This window comes from Sus scrofa, chromosome 8 (genome assembly GCF_000003025.6).
Source record: "Sus scrofa isolate TJ Tabasco breed Duroc chromosome 8, Sscrofa11.1, whole genome shotgun sequence".
Classification (NCBI taxonomy): domain Eukaryota; kingdom Metazoa; phylum Chordata; class Mammalia; order Artiodactyla; family Suidae; genus Sus; species Sus scrofa.
The window spans coordinates 85,692,742-85,712,365 of NC_010450.4; the positions used below are offsets into that span (position 1 = coordinate 85,692,742).

General features: G+C 36.2%; 1 protein-coding gene across 7 annotated transcripts in view; it reads right to left on the reverse strand.

Annotated features, from left to right (window-relative positions):
- Window positions 1–19,624, reverse strand: part of IL15 (interleukin 15) — a 74,018-nt gene that overhangs the window by 25,779 nt on the left and 28,615 nt on the right. For 4 of the 7 annotated variants that reach the window (XM_013978870.2, XM_013978872.2, XM_013978869.2 and 1 more), the window contains one exon: window positions 14,190–14,959. The exons of the other annotated variants lie outside the window; for them this stretch is intronic. The gene's annotated coding sequence lies outside the window, so the exon portion shown is untranslated. The remainder of the gene's footprint in view (window positions 1–14,189; window positions 14,960–19,624) is intronic. 7 annotated transcript variants of the gene reach the window in all.

Consider the following 19,624-nt stretch of genomic DNA (forward strand, 5'->3'; position numbering starts at 1 on the left):
TAAAGGAGAAATAATGAATTAAACACTCTGCTTCGCTAAGTGAAACTGAGTAACAATATATAAATATCTGATAAGTCTTTCATTCATGACATAGGAGATCAAACACTGTAATATCCTCAAATTTCAAGATAGTGGATATACTGGGGACAACAAAAAGTTTCATTTCAAGACTAATTAACAGATGTTTTCTGAGTACCTATGATGTGACTGACATTTTGATAGGTATTTGGTGATCAAATAAAAAAACACAAATTGCTAACTGGGAAGAATATCAGAGATCCTATAATCTACCCACTTTTCCGAAAGATACAGGGCATATATTCCAAAGCATCTCTATTAAGAAGCCTTTTCCTAAATAACCACAGTCAGAAATATTTTACCTTTTTCTAAACCCAGTCTAGAATAGTGCTGTGCTTCTACAGCTCTTGTTGTTGTTGCTGTTGTTTTTTAAGGACACAAGTGTAGCATATAGAAGTTCCCGGGCCAGGGATTGACTCCAAGCCACAGCTATGACCTGCACAACAACTGTGGTGATACCACATCCTTAACCTGCTGCACCATAGTGGGAACTCCCAGCTCTTGTTCTTTAGCTGGGTACTTGTTTAATACAAGTTGAAGTCATGAGCTCTTTAGCCTTTATTTTAACAACCAGTGACACCTTTAACATCTAAAAGCTACGCACCCTCTCCTCAGAAAAAGGCACATAAACACAGATTCAAAAATTTAGATAAAATCATCTGAAGCTAAAACGTTAAATCTTCTAAATGTCTCAGGATCCCTTTCTTCTAGATTTTTGGTTCCATAAAAGGACTTTTTTTTTTTTTTTTGTCTTTTGTCTTTTTAGGGCCGCACCCTCAGCATATGGAGGTTCCCAGGCTAGGGGTCTAATCGTAGCTATAGCTGCCAGCCTATGCCACAGCTTAAAGCAACGCCGGAGCCTTAACCCACTGAGCAAGGCCAGGAATCGAACCCGCAACCTCATGGCTCCCAGTCGGATTCGTTAACCACTGAGCCACAACAGGAACTCCACAAAAGGATTTTTAATTCATATTCACAACACATACATTTATCTGCCTCCTATAGTGCCTAACATGGCAAAAAAACAATAGAAGTTTAATAACTTGAATTAGCCAGGAACTATGTAGCAGCCTTGTAACTCCCTGTCTGGTCATATCTTACACTATTTCATGATTTCCCTTTAAAAAAAAAAACATAATATTATTGCCATTGCGGATTCACTTTTATAGTAGAGGTAAAATAAACATTAAAATACAAACTCAGTATAACTACTTAGATATGACTATACATGTGATAAAAGTTCATACTCAGGAGAGGACAGGACCTGTAACACAGACAGTACTCAATAAGATTTGGGGAGCAACTGTGAATACATGAACAAATGAATAATAAAGCAGAATGGATAAAGGCTGTTGCAAATATGGATGGTGGCAACCGAGGTTAGTATTTTTGAACAGGAAGGAGGATATTCCAGCTACTATAGACCCAGCATAAATTATACCATCCAAGTATGAGAAAACTGAACAGCAGCCACTTGCTAGAAAGTATTGAAGGAAGTCAAAAAAAAATATATTTGACTAGGCAGGTAGGAGCTGGATTGCATGTGACCTTCAAAGCCAAGGTGAGGAGTCAGATATTTTTTCTGTCCAATGGGATAAAACTTTAGATTCTAAGCCAGTGATGTTACCTAACAATTGTCCTTGACAGGAATTAAGTCAGTAATTAAATCCATAACTTAAGAGAAAAAAAAAATCACACCTCATTTTTTAACATCAGCTAGCATAATACTCAGCCAGTTGTTTACCTTTTAGACAAACAATTACTCTAATCTGATAGATGGCCCTTCTCCTTAAATAAATTGGTTTCATTTCCTGGTCATCAAAAATCAACCTTTTACAGGAGATACTGTTGACTATTCAAGAGTGAAAGTTTGTATTTGATTGCATGCTGAGTCCACATGTCAATTACTAGACAGATAAGTATAGGATTGGGTCATAATTAGTTGAGATCCCAGAATAAAATTGTTCAGCCTCCCCAGCACATGCGCCCAATAGGAACTTCTGTCTGGGTCACAGCCCTTTTTGAGACTGTTGATTCCGTACACACACACACACACACACACACACACACACACGCATATATATATTCCATATATATTTGATATTATATTATATATATTGTATGTGGAATACATATTCCATATATATGGAACATATATGTACATATTCCATATATGTGGAATTAGCAGTCACAAAGATGGAAGTTCCTATTGAGCACTTATGTATATGTATTCCATACACACACACACACACACACACACACACAATTTGCTTTATCTAGTAGTCATGCTGTTTCTGTATTTGACTAGCCTACTGAAGCTGGTCTTTATTCAATCTCTCTACAAACCCCTTCCCGGGATGCTTGGGTTATAGCCCTCTTTAGAACCCTATTGGTAAAAGTGAAAAGTGAGCAATGCTTTTTTTCCCAGAAAATTTGTACCACCCCCTCTCCAGCCACAAGCCTTATCCTTCTGCTTCAGCATCACTTTCTCCACCTGCACACAGCTATTATTTCAAAGACTAAATGTGAAAGTAAACTTGAGGATGTTGTCCTAACATACAGATAAGATAAAAGTGAGCCAGAAGTCGTTCGGGAATGTGTGCTGGGTTCCTGCATTGTTTCTATTACACCACAGAGTTCCTCGCCTTCCCCCAATTGTCCAGGGCTGGCTTTCCAGTGTGTGTGAACTCACACATGCATTTCTACCATTGCACAGAATGTGATAAAATCTCTGCTCTCACAGAGTTTATGCATTTTGTAGTGTGACTGTATATTATGTACGTGTGCTGTAGACAAGTCGAGATAAATAGCACTGACTTTTTGATAGAAAATTCTAGCTGGTATCTTACACCTTAAATAGTTTTGATCAAAAGCTTGATGGGAAAACTTGGTAACTAGATAAAATTAACATTTTTGTGGCATTCAATTATCAATATTATCCAAGGTTAGACTTGACAGAGAAAATTCAGGATGAGTCATTATTATTAACGTTTTCTTAGTTGTTTACATATTCTCATGGATCTGAATTTAAGAAGAGGAAAGTATATGTAAGGAAAACAAAACTAAGTATCATTGTGTTATTCACTTTTATCGATAGGTAACTTGTCTTTGTTGTTAACATTAATAGGTGTTCAAAAAAAGCTCTCAGTTCAGCAGAAACTATTTCTGAAGGGAGAAAAGTACACTGAAAAAAAGTCTTATATTAATCATTCCATTGAAAATCTCTAGAGTATACCCTTTCAAATATATCTAATGTTGAAACTTAAATTTTAACAACTGTTGGAGTTCCCATTGTGGCGCAGTGGTTAACGAATCCGACTAGGAACCATAAGGTTGCGGGTTCGGTCCCTGGCCTCGCTCAGTGGGTTAAGGATCTGGTGTTGCCATGAGCTGTGGTGTAGGTTGCAGACACAGCTCGGATACCGCATTGCTGTGGCTCTGGCGTAGGCCGGCCGCTACAGCTCTGATTAGACCCTTAGCCTGGGAACTTCCATATGCCACGGGAGTGGCCCTAGAAAAGGCAAAAAGACCAAAAAAAAAAAAAAAAAATTGACAACTGTCTAGAAGAATCACTCTTCAGCAAAAAAATTACTTCAACATGAGCTATACATTTGTAAATTAAATTGATATTCATAACCTGTATGATGCCAAAGGAAAATAATGATTCCTGGTGCAGAAACAACAAAATGGGTCACAATGTCAGGGAGTTGTAGAAAATCGATCAAGAGAATAAGCTGTTTGCACTAACAATCTCTTATCAAGCAATTAATGACTTAACTTGAGTGCCTGAAGAATCTGTGTGCTATTATCTGAAAAAAAAAAAAAAATGAGGCCCTATAATAGAGTAAAATGCCATACAGAGAAATTGCCTTTGGAAAAAAAAATGTTTTCTCAGTTTCCAATAGAAATAATATAAAACAAGTTATACAAGAATGAAAAATATGTTAAGAATCTTGTTATTTCACTTTGATTCCTTGGGCACCCATTATTGTGCTAGAACTGAATATTTACATCAAATAAACACCATTAGCAGAAAAGAAGATGAAAGAAATGAAACAACCTGTCTTGACTGCCACCTCTCTTTTTTTTTTTGGTTTGTTTTTAAGGAATATGTGAAGAAATACCTGTATAGTTTAGGCTTCCTTTGATGCTGGGCAACCTGTTTCCAGGCAAAGCAAAAGATTACTATGACTTCTATTACCCTTTAAAAAATATCCACTCTTTCTTTTTGCTCAGGTTAATTAGACATGCCAACTCATAAGAAAAAAAAAAAGAAGGAAAGAAATCATGTTTCACAATGCATCTCATGTAAGAGTTCAGAGCAAGAATCAGCAGGTGTTCTGGGGAAAGAAGGAAAATGTACAATGATGGGAGAGGCACTCTCTCAGACTCTGCTTAATTAAGGTAAACACAGGACCACTTACAGTTACAGAATTCTTAGGAGAATATTAGGTGTACACTGGCTGAGCTGATTATCAGATGCCAGGCAGTAAGGATACAAATCCAGGGTAAGCTAACCACCAAATTTAAGTGGAGAACGAAAGTTTTACTATGGAAGAACTGGCTTTAAAACCTGCTCAATCCCAGTTCCCACTGTGGTTCAGTGGTAACGAACCCAACTAGTATCCATGAGAACTTGGTTTCTATCCCTGGCCCCGATCAATGGATTAAGGATCCACCATTGCCATGGGCTGTGTGTGGCATAGGTCACAGATGTGGCTCAGATCCTGCATTGCTGTGGCTGTGGTCTAGGCTGGCAGCTGCCGTTCAGATTTGACCCCTAGCCTAGGAACTTCCATATGCTATGGATGCATCTCTAAAAAAAGAAAAAAAAATCTGCTCATTTCAATTTAAAAAATCTCCCCAAAATATTCTATACTCATTGAGGATTCCCTGGCGTTAAGCACTTCTTAGGAGCCATGCCTAGAGTAATTAAAGAGGTGAATTATTCAACATAAATTATGTTTGGTTCTTGACAATGCAAATTCCCAAGGAAAACACCCCCAAAAACTTGGTCCTATGTATAACATGCATGGGTTGAACAGAACTATTAAGCCCCAGAAGAAAGGCTGGTGGGACAGGCATTCTGTTGGAAGAAAGCGGTCAGATGATGGATGTGTCCGAATACACAGGGCAAACACAGCTCTGAGTTAAAACAAACTCTCAAGTTCTGAGCTTCTTAATAGCACACAGGGCAGCAACTCATAAAGACAACATCCGATCCAATTTTATGGGACTTTGCTTTATAGCCAAGACATAAAGCCATCTCCATGCAGGAAGCTGTACTTTCCATCAAGTGTTCGACAGACACAGACCCATCTGACAAGTCTCTGATATTCACACAACAAAAAAATAAAAGCAGTGATACAATATTCATTCAGTGGAATGAAGCACATAAAACACAGGAGATAGCTCACTTCCGGACATGGTATTGGTGACATTAGCTTCCTGATTCTAACACTCATTGTCACATGCTCCCTCCAGCTATCATAAAATATTGCTATCCAGCTAGAAAATCAACACATTGGCTTCCAAAGCACATGGACTTGGGAGTTTTCCTATCAGAATCCTACAGCTTTATGAAGCCCCGCACTGACAGAATGGCAGTGTAAAAAGAAAATAAAACCAAAAGAAAAACAGATAAACAGCTGTTTCCCCTTGCACTAAGGCATCACTGCAAACATATAGTTGCAGAGGTTCTTGCATAGTGAAAACTCTTTTGGTCCCTTACCTTCTGAATGGCAGGCAGCATGAATGGTTTTGTTCTGTTTTGGTTGCCATTTTCCACACTTTATTACCAGAAAATTCATTCCCTAGGTGCATATTGCCCATGATATCCTACCTTCTAGGGAGAGAAGTTGTAGCTCAGACCCCATTTCTAATTTAACTGCTCATTCAATTTTCTTTAACAGATGAAAACATCATATGGATGCTTTGACTTGTCACAACTGGGCCATCAATTTGGGGGAAAACTCACCAGAGTGGCAATACCAGTGTTTCACACAACATATTTTTCAGGAAAGGCAAAAAACCAATTTTTTCTAAGACACTGTGTAATAACCACTCTGGCCATGGTCTACTATCATAATGCCTGTGTTTTAATATTTGGGTAATTTATCCTAGGTAGCAGAAATATTGATGTCTCATTAAAGTAAGAACAATCATGCCTATGCTATGATAAAATAACAATCAAAATAAAATACATTTCTGGTGGAATGAAGAAAAAGCAGAAAAAGAAATGAACAAAAACAAAAACAAAAAGAAATGAGAGGATCAGAGAGTGCAAAACTGGGTCCCAAGAAAGAGTTCTCTGTGCAAAGAAAGCAAAGGAAATCTATAACTTGATCAAGAATGGTGGGCCCCATGTATATTCTAATAAATTTTATTATAATATTCACACACATTCATCTGTAACATTGTTCCATGTACCTCTGAGATCCAACAAACAAATTTCTAGGAAGTCAAAAGAAAATAAACTAAACATCTCTATCAATTTGAAAACTGGCCAAAGTCTATCACAAATGTGTTTAAAATGAATGGCTCATTTTATAATAGTTGGGATAATGAAGTTCAGAGATGTTTAGTGACTTGTCCCTAATTACCTAATAACTGAGTAAACCTGGATTAGACTTTATTTCATACATAAGCTATGTTGTCCTTAATATAACAGTCCATGAGGCTCTGTTTGACCTAATAAATCATGAGGAAAAAAACCAGATTATTTTATTGTCTTAATGGGGGGTAAAAGGATTCAAAAGCTGTCAACAAAGAAATCAATCGTTATCTCAGATAAGTTACAGTCAACAGCTTGAGGAGAATGTACCACATATTTGCTTATGTTATTTATAAATCACCAAACTAACACCTGTCAGGGGGAGGGGAGGTGTGTGTGTTTACCAGATTGAATATTTTACTTCATAAAAATTTCATGTGGCTTCTAGTTAATGGTAGAGTGGTATGCTCAAGAATGGGATTTTTCATGATTGACTTTATTTTTTTGCAATTCCCTTAGAACGTTGCTATAGGAACTATAGTCACTAAACTCAATTACCTCTGAAACAAATATGAATAATGGAGAAAAACTATGATTGCACTCAAATTTCTGTAAGAAACCACAATGAGCATGACTCTTAGTTAACCAAGTCTTTAGTGTGTTCATAAGATAAGCAGAGGGGAGGTAGGGAACCAGGAGAAACTGAAGCTTGAAAGAAAAAGTACAGTGGACTAAACCAATATTAAAGCACAAATGAAAGAAATATGCAGAGCACAATAATACCTAATTTCTATGATTCTTAACCACCTGGACCTCCTATTTTGCAGGACCAGCATGTCTGTAAAGCTTGTGCCGGAACTCTCTAATGCGGTACTTTCCACTGCAGTGTATGGTACCGACACAGTCTGGCTATGTAGCAATAAGGCTGGGTTCGTAATGCCAGTAGATGAAATCAGGCCCTCTGCTAAACGTGGTATGGGGACAAAGTTGTGCAGCTGAACCAAACCCAGGCTTGAGCTCCAACTCAGTCAATCACTATTTTGAGCAATAGGGCATGGCAAGCAGAATTATACACTCCACCCCAAAATCCCACCTTAAATATGCATATATCACTCCCCAACCCCGTGGATATGTGATGTCACATGGCACAGTTGACCTTAACAGAGGATTGCATGGGGGGGGGAGGGTGCGGGGAGGGTGACTAACCTAATGTCACGAGCCCTTAAAATCGGAGAACTTTTTCTGACTTAAGCCAAGACTCAAGTCATGAAAAGGACTACACATGCCTTTGCTGGCCTCAGGATTAAGGGAGCCATGTAACAAGGAGTACTGGTGGCTTCTAGGAGAGGTGTGTAGCCCCTGCGGAGAGCTAGCAAGGAAAACAAGGACCTCACTCCTACAACCACAAAGAACTGAATTATCTCACAACCTGAATGAGCTTTGTAATGGAATTTTTCCAGAACTTCAAAATAAGAGCCCACCCTGGCAAAGACCTTAATTTCCACCTTGTGAGGCCCTAAGTAAAATATACAATCAAGCTTGTCCGGATTTTTGATCTACATAACTGTGATGTAATCAATGGGTGTTACTTTAAGCCACTAAATTTATAATGATTTGTTACACAACAGAAGACTAATATATAGGGCAATTTATTTAACTTCCAAAGCTTATAGAAAACAAAGATAATAATACAAATGATTAGTAGTAATGAGGAGTTATGCAATGATGCATGTAATGTGCCTAGCACAGTAGTTAGCATGCAGTAAGAATTTAAGACACAATTACTATACTTTTAAATACTTTTATGAAACCTCAAAGATATCTGACACATTGTGAATTCACACATTTTGAAATCCTCTACAAAACTGTTTAGATATTACTTCTGCTTAAGTCTCCTAGACCTTGTACAGACCTACAGAAATTAATAAATGAAGTTTCATATGACATAGTACAATAAAATAATCAGATGATTCACAAATAACATTTGGAAATGAGTCTGGTTAATTTGTATTTACATCTTAGGCATCTTATACATGCTACTTTTTAGGTGAACATAAAAAATAATAGTAATTTAAAAACCAAACTAGATATCCTAAAACAGGATTAGGATCCTGATAAAAATAAATGTCACAAGTCCTCTAGGCTGTGGTTCTCTACTGTAAGTAAAAACAGCTGAAGAATTACCTGAAACCTATAAAATCTAATATCAACTTTAGCAAAACTCTCTAAATTTTAGGACCCAAACAGGAAAGATTAGGGGCTTTGCGAATGTTCGATTTGCTTATATTTTTCAACTGGTCAAAATAATGCATAGATATGAAAGTAGAATGTGGGGCAAGAGAAAAGAGCAGGAAAATTTTGTTGGAATATTAGGAATGGGATAAGAAACTAGAGTGCTTTAAAAGAGGATAAACCATATAATGAAATTTAAAAGAGCGAATCCATGAGAAAATGCTATCAAAATGACAGCAAGATATTTTATATACATGAGCTAAATGGACATAAGAAAAGGTCATTAAATAATGATAAATTGGTCAATCCAACAAAAGAATATGCCATTTGTAAATAAGTATGCACCCAACATAGGAGCACCTATATAAAGCACCTAAATATATAAAGCAAATATTAACATACCTACAGGGAGAAAGGGACAGGAATATAATATTAGTAGGGGACTTTAATACTCACTTATATTAATGAATAGATCATCCAGCAGAAAATCAGTAAGGAAACACTTGACTTAAACTATATGTTAGATCAATGGACCTAACAGACATACAAAACATGCCATCCCAAAAGCAGTAGAATATTTGAAGGCCAGAAGATATGAAATTATGTTGCATCTCCAAGAAAATGAAAGACATTTCTTATAGCTAGAGATTATAATCAACATATATAATCGCCTATAAACTGGAATGTTTTTACTTTGTTATCACTCTTTTTATTTGTGTGTGTGTGTTTAACTTGGGCAGAACCAAATAAAAGTGGTTAGAGGACTCCTGCTTTTGTATACTAAGTCTATTGTTCAATTTATATCCTGTGAATATTTTTCAATGGAAAATTATTGCTACTTCCAAATGTTTGAAATCTTTGTTGTTAGCAAAATGGAGAAATTTGTTTATTTTGTCATATATCCATTCCAGATGTGGTATATAAATTAAAGTCACTAAGACCACAAGCCAACAAAGACAGATCAATGCAACAGGATAATATTTTGATATGAGGTCATTTAAAAGGTAAGGAGACTAACCGGTTACAAATGACACTGACCCTACTAGATTAAAACACAACCAAACGAATACACAAAAATCACTCCCCATCTCCACGCCATGCTCTCTAAGCCTTCGTTATGTACTGAAAAAGAAGGAAAATTGAATGAAAATATATGTATATGTATCTTTTTGTCAAGGAATAACAGTGACAGCTTGTAAGAGGTAGAATTTATTTCTGTTGCTAAACCACTTAAGATTAACTACTGAGACTTGAAAATTCTCGTTAGATTTCCCTCATAGATACAAATAGAACCTTTACTCATAACACATCAGTTAGAAGATGCTGCAATATTTTCTTTATCTTACTTCATATTATTATTTGCTAGTAGCCATTACTGAAACACAAAACGAAAGTGCAGCTGTCAGCCACTGTGTATTGGCAGATTTACATTTTACCAAGTGTGAAATGAAAACTCACCATGTTGCAAAGATGGCCACAACAATCCCTTCATGGCCGTGCCCTTGTGCAATGAGATGTCACCACTCCTTCCATAGAGAGGTGCAGTCTATTTTCCCTCCCATTAACTTGGGCTGCCTATAGCATCCCAAGTGGCAAAAATAGAGGTCAACTTCCAAGGCTAGGTCAGAAGAAGCCTTGCCTCTCTGTTTCCTCTGTCTTTGAATGTTTCTGCTGTCATGAAAGAAGATCCAGCTAGACTGATGTATGAAAAAACCACATGGAGAGAAAAATTCAGACCCCAAGTTCCAGACATGTGAGTGAGGAATCTTCAATAAGCCCAGACGAGACCAGCAGGAAACCAGACGACAGACAGTTTTTATCATGAGAAATAAAGCATTGCGGCTTTAATTCAATAAATTTTGGATGGTTTGTTACCCAAGATAACTGATTCACCATATATAAAGTTTTAAATCACAAGATTTAGAAAAGGTGTGTTAGTAATCTCTTGTCAATAAATCCCTCTGGCTATAAAATGAAATAATCTAACTTTCCAGAGCACTTTGCAGTGCTTTTTGCAACCTCATTTTTTCTTAACTGTAACTTTATGAGCTAGTTATTATTATCTGGACTTACAGAGAAGAAAACAAAGGCTGCTCAGTTTACCTAGTTAATAACTGTGCCCACGAGACTGTGAGTATCCTCATTAGTCTTTGAGCTTCCTAGGTGGGGGATGTCTTACTTATCTTTGTATCTCAAGCACATGCAAGATGACTACCATAACAAAGTCTATTTTTTAAAGCTCAGATGGATGAATAAACGGATGGATGAATCAACCTGTTGCCATCTCTGCTGTTTTAAATATTTAAGAAAGTAGATACATACAGCCTCGTCCACCGCCGCCACCATGTCCAGCCCATCCAAGGTCCTTGTTCTCCATGATGGTTATTTAGCTATTTTTCACTTAAGTTAGTACCTGTGTAGTTTCTATTCTTGGTTGTCTTCTTCTAAGTAAAACCTAATTATCAGTGTCTTTCTCAAAACTTAGTACCTGAAAACTGAACACAGTATTGAATTTATCTAAAACTGCTTTGCGAAATCTGAACTCTGCATATATAAGAAAGTAACACTCTTTTTGTAGTTTTCAAAAGTTTATCTGAGATAAGGTATCATCTTAAACAAAACAAATAAAATAATTTCTCAGTTTACAATGGGAAAAGATTGAATCTCTTGAGAAATCTGTCGTAAGAAGTAAAATGCCTTGGCTAAACTTAAGATCAATAAAATTCAGTCAGTAAAATATAATTACTCTCTAGTGATCTACTTGAATTGAGGGAATAAATGGACTCATTAATTTTAGCTAGTTTGAGCCTTCTTTAAATTGTGCCATTGATTTTGTTTAATTTAGATAGAATTAAAGAACTCAAATTTTTTATTAAATTCTTTCTATAATGCATTTATTTTGGTCACTTTTAAAAAGAACAGAACACCCCTAATACCATGGTTAAAACATAAATAATCCTTGAGCCAAGTGCAGCTGGCTACAATTATGTGCTGTTTTGTTCTATCATTTATCATGATGCTCTTATAGACCAAAAGTGGCACTTCTGGTCTCTGTGACACTCACTAAGTCAAACTGTACTTTGCATTAATCTCCATAGAATTAAGAAATTAGGAATTTTCAGACCCTATTACATTAAATTCTAACCAATACTTTAAAAAATCTATATTATTTTTGTTGAATTTACTTTTTTTACAAGGCTCATAAGAAGTAGGACATGATCTTATAAGTTTCTGGGAGAAAAATGTAATATTATTTTATATCATATTTTCACATAAAGCTCAAATGAGAACACTGCATAGAGTATGCATATTCAGTAATGACTTTGCAAGCCATATATATGCTAAAGGTTAAGAAATCTAGATCTCTAGCCCAACATCTCTGCCATGGTTCTGTTCTTTTACAAGAGAATATAGCAGGGGTTGGCAAACCATGGCTCAATGGGGCCAATGAGGTTGCAGCTTGTTATTGTTCTACATTTTTAAAATGTGAATTAAAAAAAGTTAAAAATAGTAAAAAAAGAAATTTTTAAGAGTACATAGCAGAGACACCACGTCTGTCACACAATGAGTAAAAGATGTACTATCTGACCCATGATACAAAAAGTTTGCCAGTCCCTGAATAGTGGACATATCTATCTGAATAGCCTATCTTTACCTCAAACTTAACTGAAAATCAGTTTTTCTGCCCAGATAACACTCTGTAAAATCCAAAAGAATTAAACTATGACCCTTGACTCAGAAACACCCATTGCCAAGGCCTCTTCCTGAGCCCTGAGATCCGTTTCTATGCTTCTCTGTGTCACCCCTGCAATTTGCAACAACTTAATCTAGGCTTGCATCCCATAACTACAACCTCTATTTTACTCTTTGATTCTGTCTGTGCGCCTAATGGATTAATTTTAAACAACAGTTTTACTCTCATCATAAATCACTTAAATTTTTTCAAGTTTTGCTAGTGCTTACTATTACATGTCTAAATTATATGCCATTTTCAAATTATATGACTTAATCAAGCAGCTGCACGTCTAACTTTAGTTTCCATTTAAATGTTTGCCAATAAGAAGGTACTCATTTCCCTTCAGGTAGGCCCATCACTTTATTATATTCTACTTATGTTCTACATTGTCAAATATATAAAAGAAGGATTTTTTTACCGTTCTTAATAATAATCATAAAAGAATAATTACTAACAAATATCAAGTACTAACTACCAAGTTACTATTTTAAGCTGTTTACTTAGTAGTAAGCAATTTTTTCGTTACAACAACTTTATAAGCAAGAGACTGTTATTATCATCACTCTCCGGATGAGAGATGTGAACAGAGATTCCTTCCCAAAGTTGCACAGCTAGGAAATGGCAGCACCAAGGCAGGAAACCAGCAGCCTCGGTTACCCATGTTTTCACGACTGTACAATGCTCCTCTCAGAATTACACACTGTCACCTCCTGTTTAGAAAATTTCCACTCCCTGACTTTTCCTGAGGCTCCTATCTTGAGAATGAAAGTTGGTCTAGGGTTTCTTCTACAGTAAAGAGTGAAAATACTCCCTGACTATGACGGGAAGACAATAGACTGCCCCAGGGTCAAAAAGATGTGACGCAAGTCAATGTTTCAGCCAGGAGGGTGGGGAAGCTAAGAAAAACAGAGGGAAAAGACAGATGTGCAAAAAATTCTCCACTAAGGGGTTGGAACCCTTGGTGGAGTGGATTGAGAGTGTGTTTGGTGACAAGGCTTTGTCCTGTTCCCCATTTGGGAATTCCTAATGGATACCAACAAGAAAAGGAGCCCCACTCAACAGGCCGCCAAAGATGATAGAAAAACAAAAGGGAGGACTTATTAGGCAGAGAGAAGGACTGACTTAACACACCTGAGCCTCCGCACTGGAAGGAACTCATAAGTTTCTGCCAAAATCCACAAAAGAACATAGAACATAAGGAGAGCGCCAGAGAGGCAGTGGTGAGGCAGCTTAAAGGAATGTGGCCCCAGGACAGCAGAGATAGTTTAGAATAGGTAGATTGAGGCTCAGAGGATCTGCAGTATCTGTCTTTCAAAAGGTCTTCCCTTCTAAAACAAAATGCCTCTTAACAAGGTTGCGCATATCACATAATCCATCATTTAACACATTTTAATAAAACCACAAAGTGGTTTAACCACAATTATACAATATGTATTAACAAAAGGTATGCATCCTTTCTATATAGTTTTTAATACACAAGTTATAGTTCTATACTGTAAGCTTCACTAACAATGACAATAGACAAAGTGCAATCATCCCATAAAAAAATGTTAACAACATCAGGTTAGGTTTCCACAGAATATTAAAATAACCAACCATATAGGACTATTAAAATGAAGGTAATATAGAGGATTAAATAAAGAAGCTTACTAGTGGTAGATGATGGTAGCAGGGTGCATGCTTGTATTTATACATCATAAGAAGCTCTCAGTTTATATGTGCGTATGACTAACCAATCAAGCCTTTTGATAACTTTCTGAATATTACGCACATTAGGATAGGAAGACAAAAATAAACACACTCCACATTATCACCACTATCAGAAATAAAAAAAAAATTCAAAAATTAGTATTTAACTCAACTCCACCCTTCCTTCCTGAATAAACAGAGCCTTGAAAAGCAGAAGACAAATTTGCTTCGTAATCTTGCTGACTGGATGAAATGAATACATATTTTTGAAGGTGAGAGTGAAAAAACAGAATATGAATTAAACCACAGGTGCTCAAACACAGGGTACACATATGTGCCCTCTTAATAAGATGAGCCACCGCTATCTGAAATTCCAGTCAAGCTTTTTATCTTAAGTTGTCCCACTGAAAAATCATACCAACATCTTAATAAATCAATGATAATAATAGCCATTGCTTATGGAGTGCTGACTGCAGTCCAAAGACATGCACAGCACAGTAAAGGCTTTAGTTCATGCACCATTTATTGAACCCCCATGAGGCAGATCTGACTAATATCTCCATTTTTACAAACAATGAATCTGAGCTTGTCAGCAGCTAGCCTGAGGTTTGATACAATGCTCTCAAGTGGTAGAACTGAGCTTCAAATTCCAGGCAGCCAGCCACTTATACTTATGCACTGCCCTCCATGGTGCCCTCACAATGCCTTTCATGAAATTCAGCATCCATTCTCTAAAAAAAAAAAAAAAAAAAACTTTTAATGAAAGGAATAATTATTTCTCTTTTTAATTAATTTATTTTTTTAAATTAAAGGATGGTTGATTCACAATGTTGTGTTGGTTTCAGGTTTACAGCAAAATGATTCTTTTTCAGATTCTTTTCCCTTATAGATTACCAAAAGATACTGAGTGTAGTTCCCTGTGCTATACAGTAGGTCCTTGTTGATTATCTATTTTATATACAGTAGTGTATATATGTTAATTCTAAACTCCTAATTTACTCCTCCCCCCTCTCTCTTTCTGTAACCATAACTTTGTTTTCTAGGCATATAATTATTTCTTATTGTAATCAGATCCTCTTTAAATTAATACCAACTTCAAACCTCCTAACAAATCACTATAAGTGTCCCCACTGTATTCAGGAGGTAGAATAAGATGCCCTGGTAGCTATTCTTCAGAGTTTTCCTGGAATTTCTGATTAATAAAATAAAGCAGAAAAATAAGAAACTACAGTTACAACTATTCCAAAGGGTAAGACCACAGTAAATTCTACAATTATTCTAAATTGTAGAACTATAATTCTACAATCAACAAAGATAAACACAGTACCTGAGACATCATAAGAACTAAAATGGCAAGGTCTATGCAATGATTTGGAACAAAATAAATGATAAACAAAAATTAAATAACCAATAATTTTCATATTCATCATTCTCTATCTTAGCAATATGAAGAGGAAATTATCTAACTCACATTAGTGACAAAATTTTACAATACTCAGGGATAAATATGATAAAGAATATACTGGAACTATATGAAAATCAATAAGACTAAATTAAAAATCAAAGAAGACAAATAATTTGAGAAGTATACTTTATTCCTGAATGGAAATACTATGTGCTACAGAAATACCATTTTCCAAATCATTTCAAAAGAAATGAAATTGGAAGTAAAATTGACATTACAATCTTAAGTTCATCTGGGAAAATCCACCGGTTGTAAACAGAATAATTATGAAATAGAAAAACAATAAAGAGGAAGTAGACCTAGAAGATGTTAAAATTTACCACAATATGAAAATAAGTTTGTCACTAAAGTATTGATAGGTGACTCAATGAAATATAACACTGAATCTTGAAGTAGCAGGTAAGGGAAGAATTATTACTTAACAAAGGTTTTATGAAGCCATTGGTTAGCTATTTAGGAGAAAAAATACATTCTCATCTCACCATATGACAAATTGTCTTTTTTTTTATACAAACTGTTCATCTTTGCCCATTGTTCTGTTGCTTTGTACTTCTCAACACTCCTGGAATATCTAAGTCAATTTGGAGAGGAAGCTCCTGGTTATCTGAGTGGCAAATATTTTTTCCCAATTTATCATTCTCCTTTAGAATTTCCTTGGAGCTTTGTTTTATTTTGTTTTGGTTTGTGCCAATGAAAGGTTTGCTTGGGTTTTTTTTTTATGAGTCATATCTTTTTTTTTTTTTTCTTCTTCTTCTTCTTCTCTCTCTCTTTTAGATGCTGGAATTGTGTAACAGCTAGAAATTTTTCAGTTGGATCGTTTTGGGTTTTCTCAGTATTAAGTCATCTACGAATTACAGTTTTACTTCCACCTTTCTAGATTTTATACTTCAAATTTCTTTCTCTTGTCTGACTTTGTTAACTAAGAACTCTGGTACAACATCACTAGCAGGGGTGAGAAATGGATGCAATTAATCTTGTTTGTACTTGGAGCAGAAATAACAGAAGTACCTCTAGCATTTTGCCATCATTTATGACACGGTCTTTGGGCAGTTTGGGTGTGTATGTATGTGTGAAAACATAAATAGTTTGTCAGTTTGTCAATGGCTGTAAAATGTTTAACTGTTTCGTTATTGAGCCACCGCTCTTTTTTTTTTTTTTTTTTTTGTCTTTTTTTTTTCTCTTTTTTGCCATTTCTTGGGCCGCTCCCACGGCATATGGAGGTTCCCAGGCTAGGGTCGAATCGGAGCTGTAGCCCCTGGCCTACACCACAGCCACAGCAAAGCGAGATCCGAGCCGCGTCTGCAACCTACACCACAGCTCACGGCAATGCCGGATCGTTAACCCACTGAGCAAGGCCAGGGACCGAACCTGCAACCTCATGGTTCCTAGTCGGATTCATTAACCACTGAGCTACAACGGGAACTCCAACACCTCTCTTTTTCAAGACATCCAGAATGGCGGATGCTTTTTGTCAAATGAGTAGAATTAACATATGATTTTTTTCTCTTAGATCAACCATTATGATGAAATATTTTAATAGAATTCATAATCTTTCATCCCTAGAAAGAACCTTACCTCTACTTTATCATGATATACAACTTCTTTAATGAGTTGCTGCTAATAATTTTCTCAAGAGTTTTTAATTGATATTCATAAAAACCTGGGAATAGTTTTCTTCTTGTGCAATTTTAACCAAGTTTTTGTCAGTGATAATCTCACTTCATTAAAATAACTGGAGTTTGTATTCCTCTGGATGTGTTTAAATTACACTGAAATCCCTTATTAAAAATCATTAGACAGAATGTAATATACAAATGATGCATATTGTAGTAACTAGGTAGTAACTAATACCTACGTCATAACTTTAAAAGATACATCTTATAATATTTAAGGTAACAAATAAGAGTAAAATTATATTAAATAATAAGTAGGGGAAAAACAGGGGTAGTAAAAAATTGATTAATCCAAATAAAGGCAAGAAAGGAAGAAAAAAAACTACGTAAACAGATGGGTCAAATGGAAAAAAAATAGTAAACTGGTAGATATAAACACAACTATAGCAGTAATTGAATTAAATGAAAAGGGACTAAATATTCTTACAAAAGACTAAGATTGTCAGGTTAGATTAAAAACAAAAATGTAAAACTCACATACATGTTGTTTTAGGAGGCAAACATAAAACATAAGGACAATGACAGGTTGCAAGTAAATGGAAAGGAACCAACTATAATGGAAAATATTAAATTCATTTTAAAAAAGAAAGTAAATGGAAAGGAACATATGTATCATGCAAACACAAAATGAAATAAGCTGGGGCAGCTGTACTAATATTGGAAAAAGCAGACTTGAAGGCACCTCACTTACTAAAAACAGAGGGGGGCATTTCATACCCAAGAAAAGGTTGATCCAACAGGCGGATAACATGATAAAAAAAAATGCAGCCTCCTAAAATCATAGCTTTGAACTTTATAAAGCAAAATTAACAGAACTAGACAAAGGGGAAAGGCAAATTCACCGTCATTTAGGTGATTTAAAAATCTCTCACTCGGAAGCTAGTAGAACGGCAGTAAAAGAAGAATTCAGCAAGGATGGAGTAAAAACAATTAATGGAAGCAAGGACGGAAAAAAACAATTAACATACCTGATCTGCTTGACATGAATGGTGCACTGTACCCCCAAACGTCAACATTCACACTTTTTAATTTTTGGAATACTAGCCAAAGGTGATCAGATGTTGGACCAAAAAGAAAGCCATTACATGTAAAGGACTAAAATTATTCAGAGTTTATCATCTGACAGAATTCTGGCTGTGAAATCAGTAACGAAAAATAAATTAATAGGGGATTCTCAGTTGTGTGAAAAATAAACAATACGCTTTTTAAATAACTCATGAATCATAGAAGAAATCCCAATGGAATTCAGGCAAACAAGAAAGATATGACGTCATCATTAAGCACAGGAAAAAACGGATTCTGTTAAAGAGTGTAATTCCAGGAAAGCAGGAGAAGGTAAAAATGGAAAAGCAGCAGAAAAGGGTGAGGCTGAGAGACAGAAGGGCTGCAGGGTCATTCCCAAGTGCACAGAGCTACAGAAACTGCACCTTTGCAGTCAAACCCCCAGCAGATGAAGGGGCAAGAATATGCTCCTAACTCCTGCCTCCCATTAGTCAAAGATTAGCCAGACAGCCTTTAAACTTGTCCATGTGTCTTCATCAGGAGGAAATCACCAGCAGAAAACCCATGATGTGAGCAGGTGTGAGACCTCCACGTTGTGGAGTCCTTCAGAGCTTATAAGAGGTGGCTTATGCACCAGTTCTGATCTCCTCCAGCTTTGTCAGCAGAAGCCCCTTTCTGCAAGTGCATTTCCCTCCTTATTGAAGGCAAAGCCCCTTTCTGCAAGTGCATTTCCCTCCTTATTGAAAGATTTGCTTTCTGAGATCTGCCACTCATAGGACAAAGAATCTTTCTTCATTTCTCCCAGCAGCTACCCTCCTGCTCAAGCTTAGTCCCCCCCTCATAACTGGGCTCTCTTCTGTCAACTGGTAATTGTTGACAGCTGTCATCATGGGGTCCCCTGCACATTCCCATTCCTCTCTGTTCCTCCAGTGGAACTTGCTGCAAGAATTCTACTAGCCTCGGTTACTTTAGCCTATGCTCCACTTGTTTTGGATTTTATGGCTTTTCACTTTCTCTGAGTTTCGCTCTAGACTTAGGGTTTTCCACAATCCCATTCTACACGATTTCCATGAGGAGAATTACACTTGGCCCAGTCCGCTGCCCTGTTCATCATGGAACCAGGAAGGATTGTTTTAAAATTGTTAAGTGTCAGTACTGATGAGGATGCAATGTCACTAAGATTCACAAAAAGATGGCGAAGATGTAAATTTGTACATATTTTTTAGAATATGCCTTGAGCACCATTAAAATATTTA